The sequence below is a fragment of the Anolis sagrei genome, chromosome 12, assembly GCF_037176765.1.
Source record: "Anolis sagrei isolate rAnoSag1 chromosome 12, rAnoSag1.mat, whole genome shotgun sequence".
Classification (NCBI taxonomy): Eukaryota; Metazoa; Chordata; class Lepidosauria; order Squamata; family Dactyloidae; genus Anolis; species Anolis sagrei.
Window position 1 is genome coordinate 2,092,263 of NC_090032.1, and position 19,422 is coordinate 2,111,684.

Below are 19,422 nucleotides of genomic sequence, written 5' to 3' on the forward strand. Positions count from 1 at the left end.
CTTTACTAAAACTACCAAAAAGTGCATAACTGAGTGAAGATGTCAGACCTAAAGATAGACATTCCCCAAGCCAGTAGGACCAATGGTAAAGGATTCTGAGAAGCCAAGTCTAAAACATCTAGGTGGTCAAAGATGAAGAGTCACCAATTTAGGTTCTCTTGGTCTGTACACTTTTCTTGGAAAGTCTTCACTGACGTTGGCATTAACTCTCCCACTTCTTGTTCAGGGACCACTTTGACCAGGAACCACTTGGTTCAGTGGTCAAGGTCTTCTACATGGGTTCAGTGGTCAAGGTCTTCTACATGGGGTTCAGTGGTCAAGGTCTTCTACATGGGGTTCAGTGGTCAAGGTCTTCTACATGGGGTTCAGTGGTCAAGGTCTTCTACATGGGGTTCAGTGGTCAAGGTCTTCTACATGGGTTCAGTGGTCAAGGTCTACATGGGGTTCAGTGGTCAAGGTCTTCTACATGGGGTTCAGTGGTCAAGGTCTTCTACATGGGGTTCAGTGGTCAAGGTCTTCTACTGGAGCTCTCAATACAATGATAGAACCTTAGAGTAGAAAAAGGTCAAAGAGGACATTTGGTCCAATCACAAGGGCCATCCAGTCTTAGTGAACTGTACGTTCATAGCATGGTGGTGGCCTCCAAGCGTCAAAGTTTTTTGGATGAAACTGGTTATCTGGATCCATTTCAATCTGGCTTCAGGCCTGGCGATGAAACTGAGATAGCACTGGTCATCTTGGTGGATGATCTATGAAGAGAGCTAGACAGGGGGGAGTGTGTTCCTGCTGGTTCTCCTGGACCTCTCAGCAGTGTTTGATACCATTGACCATAGTATCCTTCTGGACTGGCTCTCTCGGTTGGGGCTACTGTTTTACAGTAGCTCCAGTGCTTCCTAGAGGGCAGCTCTCAGGTGGTGGCACTTGGGGGACACCTATTTGACCCCCTAGCTGGTAACCTGTGGGGTCCCTCAGGGTTCAATTCTGTCCTCCATGCTGTTTAATATCTGGGAGAGATCATCTGGAGTTTTGGAGTTTGGTGTCAAATCTATGCAGATGGCATCCAACTCTATCACTCCTTTCCACCTAAAGCCAAGGATGCCGTCCAGGTCCTGAACCAGTACCTGTCACCAGTAATGGTTTGGGCGTGGGCTAACCAGTTGAAATTAAATCCAGAGAAGACAGACGGTACTCCTGGTCAGTCGGAAGGTGGATCAGGGTGTGGGATTACAGCCTGTATTGTGGTGAGGGGGGGGGGTCACACAGGTCCACAGCCTGGGAATGATCTTGGAGTCATCGCTGACCCAGGAACCTCAGGTGTTGGTGGTGGACAGGACCGCCTTTGCACAGTAAAAACTTGCAACGATTGTGCCCATACCGTGAGATACCAGATCTGGCTATGGTTATCCATACGTGGGGCTGCCTTAGAAGATAGTTTGGAAGCTTCAACTAGTGCAGAGATCGGCAGCCAGATTGCTAACTGGAGCACCATACAGGGAGCAAACAACTCCCATGTTATGGCAGCTCCACTGGCAGCTGGTCTGCCTCTGGGCTAAATACAAAGCCCTAAATAGTTCAGGTCTAGACTATTTGATAAATTGCATCCCTGTGTATAAACCTGCTCAGACACTGCGGTCAATGGAGCAGGTCCTTCTCTTGGTCCCACCCCCTTCTCAAGCACGGTTGGTGGGAACGAGAGAGGGGGTCTCCTCTGTAGTTGCCCCATCTCACTGGAACTCCCTCCCTAAAGAAATTAGAATGGTCCCATCACTCCTCTCTTTCAAAAAAGCTAATTGTGTGAAGTAGCTTATGGAGAAGAAGGAAAGTAGACTACCATCAATTCTACTTTGTGGCGATGCTGACAACAAATAATTCTAAATTATGGAGCCCTATATTTTATATAAAATATAAATTTCTAATCTGCGCAATTTTGTTTTATATGGTATTTTTTTTATTAATTTACTAGGCCTGGGCAACCACGGAAAAATTTGTTTCTAAAATCGATTCGTTTTTTGGGGGTTTTTGCGTTTCGATTTTTAAAAGAATTCCGAAATTTTTCTTTTAAAAAGTTCGATATTTACGAAATTTTGTAAATGTAAAAAAATTACGAAACAATAACGAAACAATTTCGAAACAATAACGAATCGATTTGTTAATGGCGGACACGACTGCGCAATACGCTAAAAAACCTCCAAATGGGACAGGGGGGACTTCTGAAGCTTCCCTCTCCCTCTGTTGTTGACTGTTGGTGTGATATTATAATTTTTTTTCACTAATTAAACAAACCTATAAAACTTGCCCCAGACATGCGGAAATAATAACGAAACGACTTCAAAACGATAACGAAACGAATACATAACGAATCCGAAACAATTACGAAACGAATTTAAACATTCGTTTCGTTTTTAAGTTGCTCCAGAATGGTTCGTTATCGCTTCGTTATAAAAAAAAAATAACGAATTTTTAACGAATTACAAATTGACGAAACGAAACCGCCCAGCCCTATAATTTACCCTTAATTGTCTGTTAATTGTTCATTATGTTTTTTACTGGCATAGAATATTTGCTATTTTTACTTTGGAAGCCACCTAGAGTCCCCTTGATGATGACAATAATAATAATAATAATAATAATAATAATAATAATGTCAAATATTTCTATTTTCTTCTGGCAACATTTTGAGAAGGACTGCAAAGGGAGGTATTATAAGCTCTGCGGGCATATAGAGTTCTATCGGTATGGTTTGGGGCTCACAAATGGCAAAACAATTGCCGAGATCTATATAAATAAAAATGTCATGTTCGTTTGTGGGATTAACATAACTCAAAAACTACTGGGCGAATTGACACCAAATTTGGACACAAGACACCTCTCAGGCCAACGAGTGACCATCACTCATAAAAACACTGAAAAACACAGCAGAAGGGGCTTAAAAAGCCAAAAAAGCAAAAAGATGTTACAGCGCATGTGCAAAACCACATATATACAAATCTTCCATATAAATAAAAATGTAATGTTCGTTTGTGGTATTAACATAACTCAAAAACCACTTGACGAATTGCCGCCAAATTTGGCCACAAAACACTTACTAACCCTAGGAGTGACCATCACTAAAAAAAATTGATTTTGTCATTTGGGAGTTGTAGTGGCTGGGATTTATAGTTTACTTACAATCAAAAAGCATTCTGAACTCCACCAATGATGGAATTGAACCAAACGTGGCACACAGAACTCCCATGACCAAGAGAAAACACTAGAAGGGCTTGGTGGGCATTGACCTCGAGTTTGGGAGTTGTAGTTCACCTACATCCAGAGAACATTGTGGGCTCAAACAATGATGGATCTGGACCAAACTCTATACAAATACTTAATATGCCCAAATGTGAAATAAAATCTTGACATTTGGGAGTTGTAGTTGCTGGGATTTATAGTTCACCTACAATCAAAGAGCATTCTGAACCCCACCAACGATAGAATTGGGCCAAAACTCCCACTCAGAACCCCCATGACCACCAGAGTAGGCCACAGCAACACGTAGCAGGGGACAGCTAGTCTACATAAATAAAAATGTAATGTTCATTTGTGGGATTAACATAACTCAAAAACTACTGGGAGAATTGACACTGAATTTGGCCACAAGACACCTACCAGGTCAACGAGTGACCATCACTCAAAAAAAAAAAAAACATAAAAACACAGCAGAAGGGACTTAAAATCCAAAAAAGCAAAAAGATGCTACAGCGCATGCGCAAAACCACATATATACAAATATATAGATATATACACATATGAAACACATATACACAGACTTGGGTACAGCAACGCGTGACAGTGAATGGCTAGTATTTAATATTGGAGGGAGTGTGGGAGGTGTTGGGAGCCATAATACTGGGGAAGACACATTTTAGTGTCTCAAATATTTGGGATGTTCCTGGGTATACCGTATATACTTGAGTATAAGCCTAATTTTTCAGCCTTTTTTTTTAGGTTGAGACCCCCCCCCCCCCCGGCTTATACTCGAGTCAAGGTTATTTGTTATTTTACTCTGTTATTATTATTATTATTGTTATTATTATATCTATTATTTTACTCTATTATTATTAATTTTATAATTTAACTTTATTATTATTGTTATTATTACATTTATTATTTTACTCTATTATTATTAAATTTATAATTTAACTTTACTATTATTGTTATTATTACATCTATTATTTTACTCTATTATTACTGTTATTATTACATTTATTATTTTAGACTTTATTATTATTGGAAGGTTAGAATAATGGTTTAATCTGAGCTGGGCAGTCTTATCTTAAATCACAGTTTTATGTAAATATTCAAGAACATTTAAGCTACTGATGCCTCAATTAATGCAATTTTATTGGTAATGTATTTTTATTTTGAAATTTACCAGTAGTGGATGCATTTCCCACCCTCGGCTTATACTCGAGTCTATATGTTTTTCCAGTTTTTTATGGTAAAATGAGGTGCCTCAGCTTATATTCAGGTCAGCTAATACTCGAGTATTTTTAACTTGTATGCAGAACACATCATGCGAGGATGTGCGGGGCTTGAGGAATGCAAAGCTGGGGTGAAAATGGCTGGAAGAAACATTCACAACCTCAGATATGCAGATGACACCACTCTGATGGCCGAAAGCGAGGAGGAGCTGAGGAGCCTTCTCATCAAGGTGAAAGAAGAAAGCGCAAAAGCCGGGTTGCAGCTAAACGTCAAAAAAACCAAGATTATGGCAACAAGAATGATTGACAAGTGAGAAATAGAGGGAGAAAACGTGGAGGCCGTGACAGGGTTTGTATTTCTAGGTGCAAAGATGACTGCAGATGCAGACTGTGGCCAGGAAATCAGGAGACACTTCCTTCTTGGGAGGAGAGCAAGGTCCAGTCTCGATAAAATAGTAAAGAGCAGAGACATCAGACTGGCAACAAAGATCCATTGCCTAGTCCAAGCCATGGTCTTCCCTGTAGTCACCTACGGATGTGAGGGCTGGACCTGAGGGAAGGCTGAGCGAAGGAAGATCGATGCTTTTGAGCTGTGGTGTTGGAGGAAAGTGCTGAGAGTGCCTTGGACTGCGAGAAGATCCAACCAGTCCATCCTCCAGGAAAGAAAGCCCGGCTGCTCACTGGAGGGAAGGAGACTAGAGACAAAGTGGAAGTCCTTTGGCCACATCATGAGGAGACAGCAAAGCCTAGAGAAGGGAATGATGCTGGGGAAAGTGGAAGGCAAAAGGAAGAGGGGCCGACCAAGGGCAAGATGGATGGATGGCATCCTTGAAGTGACTGGACTGACCTTGAAGGAGACCCTGGGGGTGGTGACGGCCGACAGGGAGCTCTGGCGTGGGCTGGTCCATGAGGTCACGAAGAGTCGGAGACGACTGAACGAATGAACAACAACAACAATACTCGAGTATATACGGTATTTGACCGCTGGTTCCAAAAATTCCATTATCTCTAGTTTTTGAGATATAGAACATATGCCATTTACCGATCTTCATTTGCTTGCTCATAGAAAATTGTGATATTTAAGAAACTAGAGCTGATGTAGTCTATCCAATGCAATTTTCTGAATCAGCACCCCAAATAACCCCAGGAACAGGCTTAAAAACCAAGGCACCAAGAATTTGCGTGCTTGTGTGTGTTGGGCTGTGTCATCGATGTATGATCTATGCTTTGCCCACTTCTGTTGGAATTGATATCCGTCAATTGGGCAACCAAGGTAGGAAGGAAAAGGTGATCGAGTGAAGGGTGTCAGAACTATTCCTTCCCTATGAACCTCTCATTGAGGTGTTAATCTGGGCACCAAATATCCTGGTCGCCAAAAGGAATGCTCCTTTCCGAAAAGTAATTGCACCATGCTTAATGAATATCTTGATGTCACCTGAACAGGTTTAGACTGCAAAAATATGGGTTGCTCATCCAGAAGACATTCCCCCCCCCTCCCCTTTTCAGTTTGTGCAGATGACATTGTTCTTATGCAAATCAAGGCCTGAGGATGCTTTATAAATAGTCTATCTCTTCAAAGGACCTGCATACTGATTTCTGCATATCCTCATCTGAGACGCAGCGCTTCCTTCCTGCAGGTAATCATATGATTTTGTATATTTCATGGAATGGGATGTGCTTTCCGTAGAGATTGACTTCCAAATGAGGATTAGGGAAATCATCTCATTTAAGGCCAGACGATTTGGGGAATTATTATATCTCCCCAAACAAACCTGGTTGGACGTAAAGACCTTCAGGGAACCTCTTGGTATCACTGTGAAAGTAGGAATGGAAAGGATTCTGGGAAAGTCTCCAAAAAAGGCTCAAATAACATGTTTTGAGTGTTGAGGAAATCTGATGAGGAGATTCATTCATGAGAAATGTTATTCATTGTACAGAAATGTCATTTCTTCTGTAGCAAGTGCTGAAATGGAAAATAGGTTTGTGCAATCCGGGCAAACCTTGACCCGTTTTGTGTCTCGGCTTTTGGTGGGAGCCCTGATCAATTTTTTGGGAGACTCCCAAAATCAGGAGGGCAGAAATCTGTTTTCGTTCTGGGGAGCAGAAAGGTCCATTTTCTATCTGCCCATTATGGGGGGAGGGCTTTCCAGGCTCTTCTTCCTGCCATTTTAAGCATTGATTTAAGCTGTTTCTTACTCTAGAGGAGAGCTGCAGGTAGGTGAGTTCAGCTGCAGGTAGGTGAGTGCTTTAAGGCGGCTTCCTACCTGTTTCTACTCTAGAGGAGAGTTGCTCGGTTACAGACAGACATGTGCTTTAAGAGGGCTTCCTACCTGTTTCTACTCTAGAGGAGAGTCGCTCGGCTACAGACAGTCACATGCTTTAAGGAGGCTTCCTACCTGTTTCTACTCTAGAGGAGAGGTGCTCGGCCACAGACAGGTGTGTGCTTTAAGGCAGCTTCCTACCTGTTTCTACTCTAGAGGAGAGGCACTCGGCTACAGACAGGCATGTGCTTTAAGGGGACTTCCTACCTGTTTCTATTCTAGAGGAGAGGCGCTTGGCTACAGTCACATGCTTTAAGGAGGCTTCCTACCTGTTTCTACTTTAGAGGAGAGGCGCTTGTCTACAGACAGTCATGTGCTTTTAGGAGGCTTCTTACCGATTTCTACTCTAGAGGAGAGTCGCTCAGCTACAGACAGGCACGTGCTTTAAGAGGGCTCCTTACCTGTTTCTAGAGGAGAGGCGCTTGGCTACAGACAGGCGCATGCTTTAAGGAGCTTTCCTACCTGTTTCTCCCATAGAGGAGAGGCGCTCAGCTATGGACAGGCACATGCTTTGAGGCAGCTTCCTACCTGTTTCTACCCTAGAGCAGAGGCGCTCAGCTACAGACAGGTGCATGCTTTGAGGTGGCTTCCTACCTGTTCCTACTCTAGAGGAGGGGCGCTCGGCTACAGACAAGCTGTGGTTTAAGGGGCTTCCTACCTGTTTCTACTCTAGAGGAGAGGCACTTGGCTACAGACAGGTGCGTGCTTTAAGGGGGCTTCCTACCCATTTCTACTCTAGAGGAGAGGCACTTGGCTGCAGGCAGGTGCATGCGCTTTATCTCCTGGGCTGCACCACACCAGCAGCCACATACCCTTTCAAAGGCAAGGAGACAAGGTTTTTTTCTTATTCTAGAGGAGATGGAAGGTGGGTGCATATGCTTTGAATCCACGGGACGGGGTGAGTGCTCACTGTTAACCCTAGTTCCTGCCAACCTAGCAGTTCTAAAACATGCAAATGTGAGTAGATCAATAGGTACTACTTCAGCAGGAAAAGGCAAAAAGACACTCCAAGCACAATCAGAAGGTGACAACGCAGGCTCCTTGGCTTGAAAATGACAAAGAGTACTTTCCCCAGAGCCAGAGATGAGCACTGCCTCTAGAGCCGGACATGAAAGGAGAAGCCTTTGCCTTTGACTGGGTTTGTGTGTCTCATTGTATGTGAATGTAGCAAAGGCATTGAATGTTTGCCTATGTCTGCTTTATATACTGTAATCTGCTCTGAGTCTCTTTGGGAGAAGGGCGGAATATAAATAAATAAATTATTATTATTATTATTACTATTATTATTGCTATTTTAATATAGCAGAATTGGGAAAGGGAATGTGTGCATTGGGATAGTGGCCAGGGAATGTTGATGGGCATCAGAAACTCTTGCCTGTGCCCTGTTACACATTTTCACAATTCACTAGACAGATTTTTTAGTACTTTTGCAAGCAAGGGTGTCACGAAGAGTTGTAAGAACTCCCTGAAAGGATGTCTCCGTTTCTGCTCCTTGCTGCACTGCTCACAGGTAGGAAAGGTTAGATACACAACTGGCTTTTAAGGTGGGTTTCAAGGTCATGTCCAATTGTAGCAGTAGCTTCATGCTCGTGAATTAGGACATGGAACAAGTTATAATGTCCTGTGTCTATCAGGAGGCCAACAAATGTCATTCTTCACCCACCCCAGGTTCTCCAAACATCCAAGATGTCCTACCAGCAACAACAGTGCAAGCAACCCTGCCAACCTCCTCCTTCTCAGCAAAAGATGTGTCCCCTTCCACAACAAGAGTGTTCCCCACCACAAGTGTGTCCTTCTCCCCAACAAGTGTGTCCTCCTCCACAACAAGTATGTCCTTCTCCAAAACAAGGGTGTTCCCCTCCACAAGTGTGTCCTCCTCCACAACAAGAGTGTCATTCTCCACAACAAGTGTGTCCTCCTCCAAAACAAGAGTGTCCTCCTCCACAACAAGTGTGTTCTCCTCCACAAGAAGAGTGTCCTCCACAACAAGAGTGTTCTTCTCCCCAACAAGCATGTCCTCCTCCACAACAAGAGTGTCCTCCTCCACAACAAGTGTGCCCTCCTTCCAAGCAAGGGTGTCTTCCCCAGCAACCCCAGGAGCCAAAATGTTGTTAAGAGGAGCCACCAAGATCAAGGCTGAAGAGAAGGAGCCCTGGAGATGGAAACACAAAGCAACACACACAATGTAATGTTGGTTACTTCTGTCATCTGCAATGGCATTGTATGAGATCTAAATGTAATGCTTGTTTAGGAAACAAATCATGATCAGAGGGCTTTTGTATGATCTTAACCAAGATGTCTTGATTGTTATGTCTGACTCACCATTGTAAGACCAGAGTCATCTTCTTCATCATCATGATTTCCACCATCATTACCACTATCATTGGCAAGTGATTCCATGGCTGATGTATTTGTTTGTTTGGGAGAATTGGAATTTTCTCTATATGATGGCATTTTTTTGTCATAACTAAGATGTCTCCAGTTTTCCATCCTTACATTGTGTCTTGACTTTGTCTTCTCTCTCTCTCTCTCTCTCCTTGTTTACTTTATTTTGTGGCTTCTGGATCCATGGAGGTATTATTAAAATGCCCACGTCACAATGAATCTGTATCTCGTCATTTGATTCTTGACATGGTTCCTTGGTGTACAAGCTAGAGTTGGGGAATGTTCCTCTGTGGGTCGTCAACAATGTTCTTCTGTGGGTCTTCTCAACAACAGTTTCATTTGAGGATAGGTAACCAATGGGATCAACTTTCCAAAAACTACTTTGTTGTCTTGGTTCTACATCTGTAACTAGTTAACTTTAAAGAGTAATTAGTTATAGATGTAGAACCAAGACAACAAAGATGCGGGGAATTCCGTGGATGTAGGAAGGAAGGCCTTCGACAAGGTCCCCCATGACCTTCTGGCAAGGAAACTAGTCCAATGTGGGCTAGGCAAAACTACGGTGAGGTGGATCTGTAATTGGTTAAGTGGACGAACACAGAGAGTGCTCACTAATGCTTCCTCTTCATCTTGGAAAGAAGTGACAAGTGGAGTGCCGCAGGGTTCCCCCCTGGGCCCGGTCCTGTTCAACATCTTTCTTAATGACTTAGATGAAGGGCTAGAAGGCAGGATCATCAAGTTTGCAGACGACACCAAATTGGGAGGGATAGCCAATACTCCAGAGGACAGGAGCAGGATTCAAAACGATCTGGACAGATTAGAGAGATGGGCCAAAACTAACAAAATGAAGTTCAACAGTGACAAATGCAAGATACTCCACTTTGGCAGAAAAAAATGAAATGCAAAGATACAGAATGGGGGACAATGCCTGGCTCGAGAGCAGTACGTGTGAAAAAGATCTTGGAGTCCTCGTGGACAACAAGTTAAACATGGCCAACAATGTGATGTGGCGGCAAAAAAAGCCAATGGGATTTTGGCCTGCATCAATAGGAGCATAGTGTCTAGATCTAAGGAAGTCATGCTCCCCATGCTCTATTCTGCTTTGGTTAGACCACATCTGGAATATTGTGTCCAATTCTGGGCACCACAATTCAAGAGAGATATTGACAAGCTGGAATGTGTCCAGAGGAGGGCGACTCAAAGGATCAAAGGTCTGGAGAACAAGCCCTATGAGGAGCGGCTTAGGGAACTGGGCATGTTTAGCCTGAAGAAGAGAAGGCTGAGAGGAGATATGATAGCCAGGTATAAATATGTGAGAGGAAGCCACAGGGAGGAGGGAGCAAGCTTGTTTTCTGCTTCCTTGGAGACTAGGACGCAATGGAACAATGGCTTCAAACTACAAGAGAGGAGATTCCTTCTGAACACGAGGAAGAACTTCCTGACTGTCAGAGCCATTCAGCAGTGGAACTCTCTGCCCCGGAGTGTGGTGGAGGCTCCTTCTTTGGAAGCTTTTAAGCAGAGGCTGGATGGCCATTTGTCAGGGGTGATTTGAATGCAATATTCCTGCTTCTTGGCAGAATGGGGTTGGACTGGATGACCCATGAGGTCTCTTCCAACTCTTTGATTCTATGATTCTATGATTCTAAGTAGTGAGTTCCTCTTCCACTCCCCATGGCGGTCAAGTCTACCTTTCCCATCGTTTCCTTTTCCATCCATGTTGGGAAAAGGAAAACCAGAGCTGTAAATTCAATTAAGACCTGCGCTCCTTTGCCTAGAGAGACAAGTTAATTAAGAAAGAAGAGCGACGTTGGTGGCTTTCCCTGGAAACACTCAAATGCGTGGGAGGAATAATCTTTTTGGGAAATTACTACCTACTGAGTATTTGAAGCTCTGTCACGCATGCCTTGTAGGTGTCTTATTCATCACCCAACTGACTTCGACAATATGATTCGACTCTTGGGTTGTGATTAAGTTTAGGGAATGTCTCCATCGCCTTTCAGGTGTATTGGTGAAGCTAAATTTTCATGAAAACATTACAGTTCCTTGGTGTCTTCCACACATACAACAACAGCAATGCAATTGAATTTCCATGGCAACATCCTATGGACTTTCAAAGTTTCTTGTTCAGGGAGCTCTCTGGTTGGGAATTCTTGGCAGAATGGGGTTGGATTGGATGGTCCATGAGGTCTCTTCTAAGTGTCAATGCTGAATCCAGGAGGACCCACAGACTGCAGACCTGTGTCTTCAGGGGAAGTGTAACCCCATTGAGTACAAGTTGCCACCTTAGTCCCCGATTGGTCTTGTGACTGACCAGGAGGACCTCTGTCTTGTCTGGAGTAAGCCTCAGTTTGTTGGCCCTCATCCAGTCCATCACAGCTGCCAGACTCCAATCCAGGAGCCTTGGAATGAGGTGAAAAGGAGTAGCAGAGTTGTGTGTCATCTGCATAGAGATGTCATCCAACTCCAAAACTCTGGATGTCCTCACCCATCAGTTTCATGCAAATGTTAAATAGCATAGGGGAAAGAATAGAGTCTTGTGGGACTCCACAGGTCAATGGCCAGATAGGACCAAGATGAACTAGATGAAGGCAGCCAGAAATACCACGAGGGCCATTTAGGAGGAAAGGGATGGAGAAGATTCTGGGACTTGAAAACATGAGTCAGGGAGTTCTTTACAGCATGACCTTTGAATCAGTTGGGTTGATACCATGATTTCACTTATTCCTGTTCCAAAATGTTAGCAGTCAGACTCTCCAGTCTCGGCACAGCAAGAGTGTGGTTTCAAAATAAACAAACTCAGGCAGCATTCTTCTTAAAGTTTCAAAGTAGCTTTACTTAAAGCGTCTATATACAAAGGACTACATGATGGAACTAAAGATGGCGACGAACAAAGCATAGCAAGAAGACACAGCAAACAAGAGAACCGCCCTTCTGTCTTATCTATGTTCTTGGCTGGTACACTCCTTAATTTCTCTCAGGGCAAAGGAATTTCGTGTTATCACAGTTTCACTGTCTGGCCTGTAACTTTGTAACAATAACATATGTGAGCTGAACAGTAAATGAACATGACTGAATCCATCTTTAAGAAGCAATACTAATACATTATAATACTAATGCAAACACATTGAAAAACATACATACATATGAAATAACTATAACTATTCTGACACAAAATATATCCTCTCTTGACATTTTCTAGAGCAGTGGTTCCCAACCCTTTTTGACCAGGGACCACTTGACCAGGGACCACTTTGACCAAGGAGCACTTAAGAGGGAGCACTTTGACCAGGGAGCACTTTGACCAGGGAGTAGTTGACCAGGGAGCACTTTGACCAGGGAGCACTTTGACCAGGGAGTAGTTGACCAGGGAGCACTTTGACCAGGGAGCACTTTGACCAGGGAGCATTTTACCAGGGAGCACTTTGACCAGGGAGCACTTTGACCAAGGAGCACTTGACCAGGGAGCACTTTGACCAGGGACCACTTTGACCAAGGAGCACTTAAGAGGGAGCACTTTGATCAGGGAGCACTTTGACCAAGGAGCACTTAAGAGGGAGCACTTTGACCAGGGAGCACTTTGACCAAGGAGCACTTTGACCAGGGAGCATTTGACCAGGGAGCACTTTGACCAGGGAGCACTTTGACCAAGGAGCACTTGACCAGGGAGCACTTTGACCAGGGAGCACTTTGACCAAGGAGCACTTAAGAGGGAGCACTTTGACCAGGGAGCACTTTGACCAAGGAGCACTTAAGAGGGAGCACTTTGACCAGGGAGCACTTTGACCAAGGAGCACTTTGACCAGGGAGCATTTTACCAGGGAGCACTTTGACCAGGGAGCACTTTGACCAAGGAGCACTTGACCAGGGAGCACTTTGACCAGGGACCACTTTGACCAAGGAGCACTTAAGAGGGAGCACTTTGACCAGGGAGCACTTTGACCAAGGAGCACTTGACCAGGGAGCATTTTACCAGGGAGCACTTTGACCAAGGAGCACTTGACCAGGGAGCACTTTGACCAGGGAGCACTTTGACCAGAGACCACTTTGACCAGGGACCACTTGAATATGGACTACTTGAACAGGGACCACTTTCACCAGGGACCACTCTCCAACATTAACACCAAAAGGGTTACGAATCAGTTTTTGGTCAACTTTGGATTTGGTTTGGTTATCTGGGGTGCTGATTTGGAAAATTGCATTGGATAAACCACATCAGCTGTAATCTCTGATACAGAACACATCCCATTCAGTAGTCACCATCTGCATGCCCATAGAAAACCATATTTAATTAGCCTTGGCACTATAAGGTTTCACGAGACCAGTTGCTCTGCAACGGTGTAGTAACAATGAGTCTGCAGACCATATTTTAGTTCTTGTGGACCACTGGTGGTCCATGGACCACAGGTTGGAGCCTCCTGAGATATTCTATTGTATATTTTCTCCAGAAGTTCTGGAGGACCTAGAGAGGTGTTCATTCCAGGCATTTTGAGTCTATCCATGCAATTAACTTGGTTTGTGGAAAGTCTAACCAAGATAGCTAATGGGCATCCAGTTACGGATCACTCTAAAAGCCATCTCTCTTTTCCTCTTGGAATGAATGCCTCTCAATGAGCAACCATGCAGTGGGTGATGAGACACAGGAAATGAGAAGATGACTTCAGAGTACCCAATGTCCTTTGGTGTGATAGTTAACTGCCCGGAGCACCCTGTGACTCTTCTGAGCCCAGATATGGGCAGAGATTGAGCAGATGCCTGAATGCATGCAGTCCCGCAGCAATTATCTTTCTCCCCTCCAGCTAAAGCTGCCTGAGAAAGACCTGTTGGATTCCAGATGACTAGGACAAAGGTCGTTACACGTTGTCTTGTTCATTAAACTCCAGGGTAGAGTTGGTGTCCTACTTTTGGGTGTCCTCCAAAAAAGCTCTGGTTTCTGTGTAAACTTCATTAAAGGATCATAGAGCTGGAAGGGACAACAAGGACCAGCTAGTCCCACCTCACTGTCAAGCATGGCTATACAACAATAGTCCAAAATGAAGAGTTCACCACCTTCCAAGGCTATGTATTTCACTGTGGAATGATGCTTGGATTTCCAAGACCATCTTCCCAATGGCACCTTCTCCCATGTAATTTCAATCTGTTAGTTTGTTTGCTAGTCTTTGGAGCAACAGAACACAACCTGGTATGTTGAAAGAACTTCAGAATCACATGAAGGGACATAGGGCTCGATGCCATTGGTAGATCCAAATAGAGTAGGCTTGTTCTTCCATAAGAAGAACTTGGACTGCAAGAAGATCCAACCATTTCCTGAAGTCCATACTTCAGGAAATAAAGCCCGACTGCTCATTGGAGGGAAGGATAGTAGATGCCAAGATGAAGTACTTTGACTACATCATGAGAAGACAGGAAAGCTTAGAGAAGACAATGATTCTGGGGAAAATAGAAGGAAAAAGGAAGAGGGGCCGACCAAGGACAAGATGGATGGATGGCATCCTTGAAGGGACTGGCTTGACTCTGAAGGAGCTGTGGGTGGCCATGGCCAACACATCATGAGAAGACAGGAAAGCTTAGCGAAGATAATGATGCTGGGGAAAAGGGAAGGAAAAAGGAAGAGGGGCCGACCAAGGACAAGATGGATGGATGGCATCCTTGAAGGGACTGGCTTGACTCTGAAGGAGCTGTGGGTGGCCACGGCCAACATATCATGAGAAGACAGGAAAGCTTAGCGAAGATAATGACGCTGGGGAAAAGGGAAGGCAAAAGGAAGAGGGGCCGACCAAGGGCAAGGTGGGTAGATGGTATCCTTGAAGTGACTGGCTTGACCTTGAAGGAGCTAGGGGTGGTGACGGCCGACAGGGAGCTCTGGCGTGGGCTGGTCCATGAAGTCACGAAGAGTCGGAGACGACTGAACAAATGAACAACAACAAAAGATTTGGACTTCAGTTCCCAGAATTCCTGACTTTCAGTCAAACTAGTTGGGGCTTCTGGGACACATGGAGGACCAAAGTTTGGGAAACATTGTTCTAGAGCAATACCTTTCAAGCTTTGGTCCTCCCAAGTTGTGGGACTCAACCCTCAGAATTTCTGAGCATTGGTCATACAGTTGGGAGATTTGGGAGATGAAGTCAAAAGCATCTGGAAGATTTACTGATGAGAAGTGGTCTGCAAACACTTAGAAGCAAATGTGGTCATTGCTAATAGTCAACATGGATTTATCAAAACCAAGTCATGCCAGACTCATCTGATCTCTTTTTTCGATAGAGTTACAAGCTGCCTGCCAAAAGAACTTCAACAGTAGTAGTAGTACAAAAGCTGGGTGACCATATGCTTCTTGGTGGGGGTTGCACTGAATGGTCCACGAGGTCTCTTCCAACTCAATGATTCTATTATTCTACCTCTAGGATGTTTTCTTCACCCACTCCAAAATAGTGGAATGACCTGCCAAAAGAACTTCAACAGTAGTAGTAGTAGTAGTACAAAAGCTGGGTGGCCATATGCTTCTTGGAGTGGGTTGGACTGGATGGCTCATGAGGTCTCTTCCAGCTCAATGATTCTATGATTCTACCTCGAGGATCCCGGGAGAGGCGGATGAGCTCCCTCTATCGGCTCCAGCTCCTCATGCGAGGACATTTAGAGAAGCCTCCCACAAGGATGATAAAACATCAGAAATCATCCGGCCGTCCCCTGGGCAACATCCTTGCAGACGGCCAATACTCTCACAACAGGAGCAGTTGCTCCTGACACGACCAAAAAAAAAAAAAACAAAACTCAAGGATGTTTTCTTCAGCCGCCCCAAAATAGTGGAATGACCTGCCAAAAGAACTTCAACAGTAGTAGTAGTAGTACAAAAGCTGGGTGGTCATGTGCTTCTTGGTGGGGGTTGGACTGGATGGCCCATGAGTTCTCTTACAGCTCAATGGTTCTATGATTCTACCACGGGGATGTTTTCTTCAGCCGCCCCAAAACAGTGGAATAACCTGCCAAAATAGCTTCAACAGTAGTAGCAGTAGTACAAAAGCTGGGTGGCCATATGCTTCTTGGTGGGGGTTGGACTGGATGGCCCACGAGGTCTCTTCCAGCTCAATGATTCTATGATTCTACCTTGAGGATGTTTTCTTCAGCCGCCCCAAAATAGTGGAATGACCTGCTAAATTCTATGAATTAGTGCTCTAAGAGCACAGCTTTCCAAACACTCAATGTTGGTGACATATTTTTAAGATATGCAGAACCAGGACTCGGCCCAGTGAGTAGCAAGGAAGGAAAACCATGAAAAAGTGAGTCCGTGAAAAAAGTAATGATAGAACACTGTAGATGGAGATGAAGTCTGGACATAGGGCACGGATGGGATCGGGTGAGAATGAGCTGAATCGTATCAAGAAATCCAGCTGAGAGGGGAACTTCAGAGCTCTCCCACACCAGAAAAAACCACAGCTGAGCATCACTTGTCTGCTTCTCCTCTCGCTTTCCTTACTTCTCTATGAACCTGCAAGGCTTGTGTCACCCCTCTCTGACGTAATGGAGCGACCTGCACCCGCCACACCACACGCGTGATGCCACTATGGTGACTCACCATTCCAGATTGGATTTAATGTGCCCAATTGGGACATTCCAATAAGATTCTGGTTGCGTTTTAATGGCGCCTATTACCACAAATATGCCTGAGCGGTGCGTTTTCTGCTCATTAAGGCTATCTCTTGATTCCCTTTTCCTTGTTTCCTCACCTCGCAAGGAAGGAAGAAGCCTCTTCGCCCTTTGTCTCCATTGCAAAACCTGTCTGTGTCTGAGTGCCAAACTTGTTTTGTGCCTTTATTAACAGGTCATTAAAAGGCACCATCTGTGGTTGGAGAGAAGTGTGGGAAGAGAGAGAAAGCTCGAGAGTGTGTGTTGTTTTCTGCAGGATGTTTTCTTTGTTTGCAAACATGATTGTGGATCAGGAAGTAAGGAGCACATTTTCCCCTTGTGTCCAGTAGGGCCATGGTCAAAGTCATTCATCAACTAATTCCAAATTATTTATTATTATTATTATTATTATTATTATTATTATTATTTGATTATAGGCAAACTATAAATCCCAGCAACTACAACATCCAGTTCTATCGTTGGTGGGGTTCAAGGGTCTCTTTGATTATAGGTGAACTAGAAATCCCAGCAACTACAACATTCAATTCTATCATTGCTGTGGTTCAAGGGGTTCTTTGATTGTAGGTGAACTAGAAATCCCAGCAAACACAACATCCAATTCTATAGTTGGTGTGATTCAAGGGGCTCTTTGATGGTAAGTGAACTAGAAATCCCAGCAACTGCAACATCCAGTTCTATCGTTGGTGGGGTTCAAAGGGTCTCTTTGATTGTAGGCAAACTATAAATCCCAGCAACCACAACATTCAATTCTATCGTTGGTGGTGTTCAAGGGTCTCTTTGATTGTAGGTGAACTAGAAATCCCAGCAACTACAACATCCAGTTCTATCATAGCTGGGGTTCAAGGGGCTCTTTGATGGTAGGTAAACTAGAAATCCCAACAACTACAACATCCAATTCTATAGTTGGTGTGATTCAAGGGGCTCTTTGATGGTAAGTGAACTAGAAATCCCAGCAACTGCAACATCCAATTCTATCGTTGGTGGGGTTCAAAGGGTCTCTTTGATTGTAGGCAAACTAGAAATCCCAGCAACCACAACATCCAATTCTATCATTGGTGGGGTCCAGTAGACTCATTAATTGTAGGTGAACTATAAATCCCAGCAACCACAACATTCAATTCTATCGTTGATGGTGTTCAAGGGTCTCTTTGATTGTAGGTGAACTAGAAATCCCAGCAACTACAACATCCAATTCTATCATTGGTGGGGTCCAGTAGTCTCATTAATTGTAGTTGAACTATAAATCCCAGCAACTACAACATTCAATTCTATCGTTGGTGGGGTTCAAGGGCCTCTTTGATTGCAGGTGAACTAGAAATCCCAGCAACTACAACATCCAATTCTATCGTTGGTGGACTTTAAGGGTCTCTTTGATGGAAGGTGAACAAGAAATCCCAGCAACTACAACATCCAATTCTATTGTTGGTGGGGTTCAGTAGTCTCATTAATTGTAGGTGAACTATAAATCCCAGCAACCACAACATTCAATTCTAACGTTGGTTGTGTTAAAGGGGCGCTTTGATTGTAGGTGAACTAGAAATCCCAGCAACCACAACATCCAATTCTATCACTGGTGGGGTTCAAGAGGCTCTTTGATTGTAGGTGAACTAGAAATCCCAGCAACCACAACATCCAATTCTATCGTTGGTGGAGTTCAGAATGCTCTTTGATTGTAGGTGAACTATAAATCCCAGCAACTACAACTCCCAAATGTCAAGGTCTATTTTCCCCAACCTCCACCAGTGTTCACATTTGGGTATATTGAGTATGTGTGCCAAGTTTGGTTGTGATCCATCATTGTTTGAGTCCATAGTGCTCTCTGGATTTAGGTGAACTACAATTCCAAAACCCAAGGTCAATGCCCACCAAACCCTTCCAGTATTTTCGGTTGATCATGGGAGTTCTGTGTGGCAAGTTTGGTTCAATTCTATCGTTGGTGGAGTTCAGAATGCTTTGATTGTAGGTGAACTATAAATCCCAGCAACTACAACTCCCAAATGTCAAGGTCTATTTTCTCAAAACTCCACCAGTGTTCACATTTGGGTATTTTGAGTATTCGTGCCAAGTTTGATTGGGATCCATCATTGTTTGAGTCCACAGTGCTGTCTGGATGTAGGTGAACTACAATTCCAAAACCCAAGGTCAATGCCCACCAAACCCTTCCAGTATTTTCTGTTGATCATGAGAGTTCTGTGTGCCAAATTTGGATCAATTCCATCATTGCTGGAGTTCACAGTGCTCTTTGTTTGTAGGTGAACTATAAATCCCAGCAACTACAACTCCCAAATGACAAAATCAATCTCTCCCCCAACCCCACCAGTATTCATATTTGAGCATAATTGGTATTTGAGCCAAATTTGATCAAGTGAATGAAAATTTAGATATTTACACGACGATTCATCACAGTAGCAAAATTATGAAGTAGCAACGTTATGGTTGGGGGTCACCACAACATGAGGAACTGCATTAAGGTTGAGAAACACTGTCCTAAGGTCTTCTTCAGTGTTCCCACCAGATGCAGCTGTGAGGGTGGGGGACCTCCCCAGGAGACCTCCAAACATGGTCAGGTTCCTATGGGAAAATCTGATCCTTCAAATAATCTGGACCTCTCCATCAGC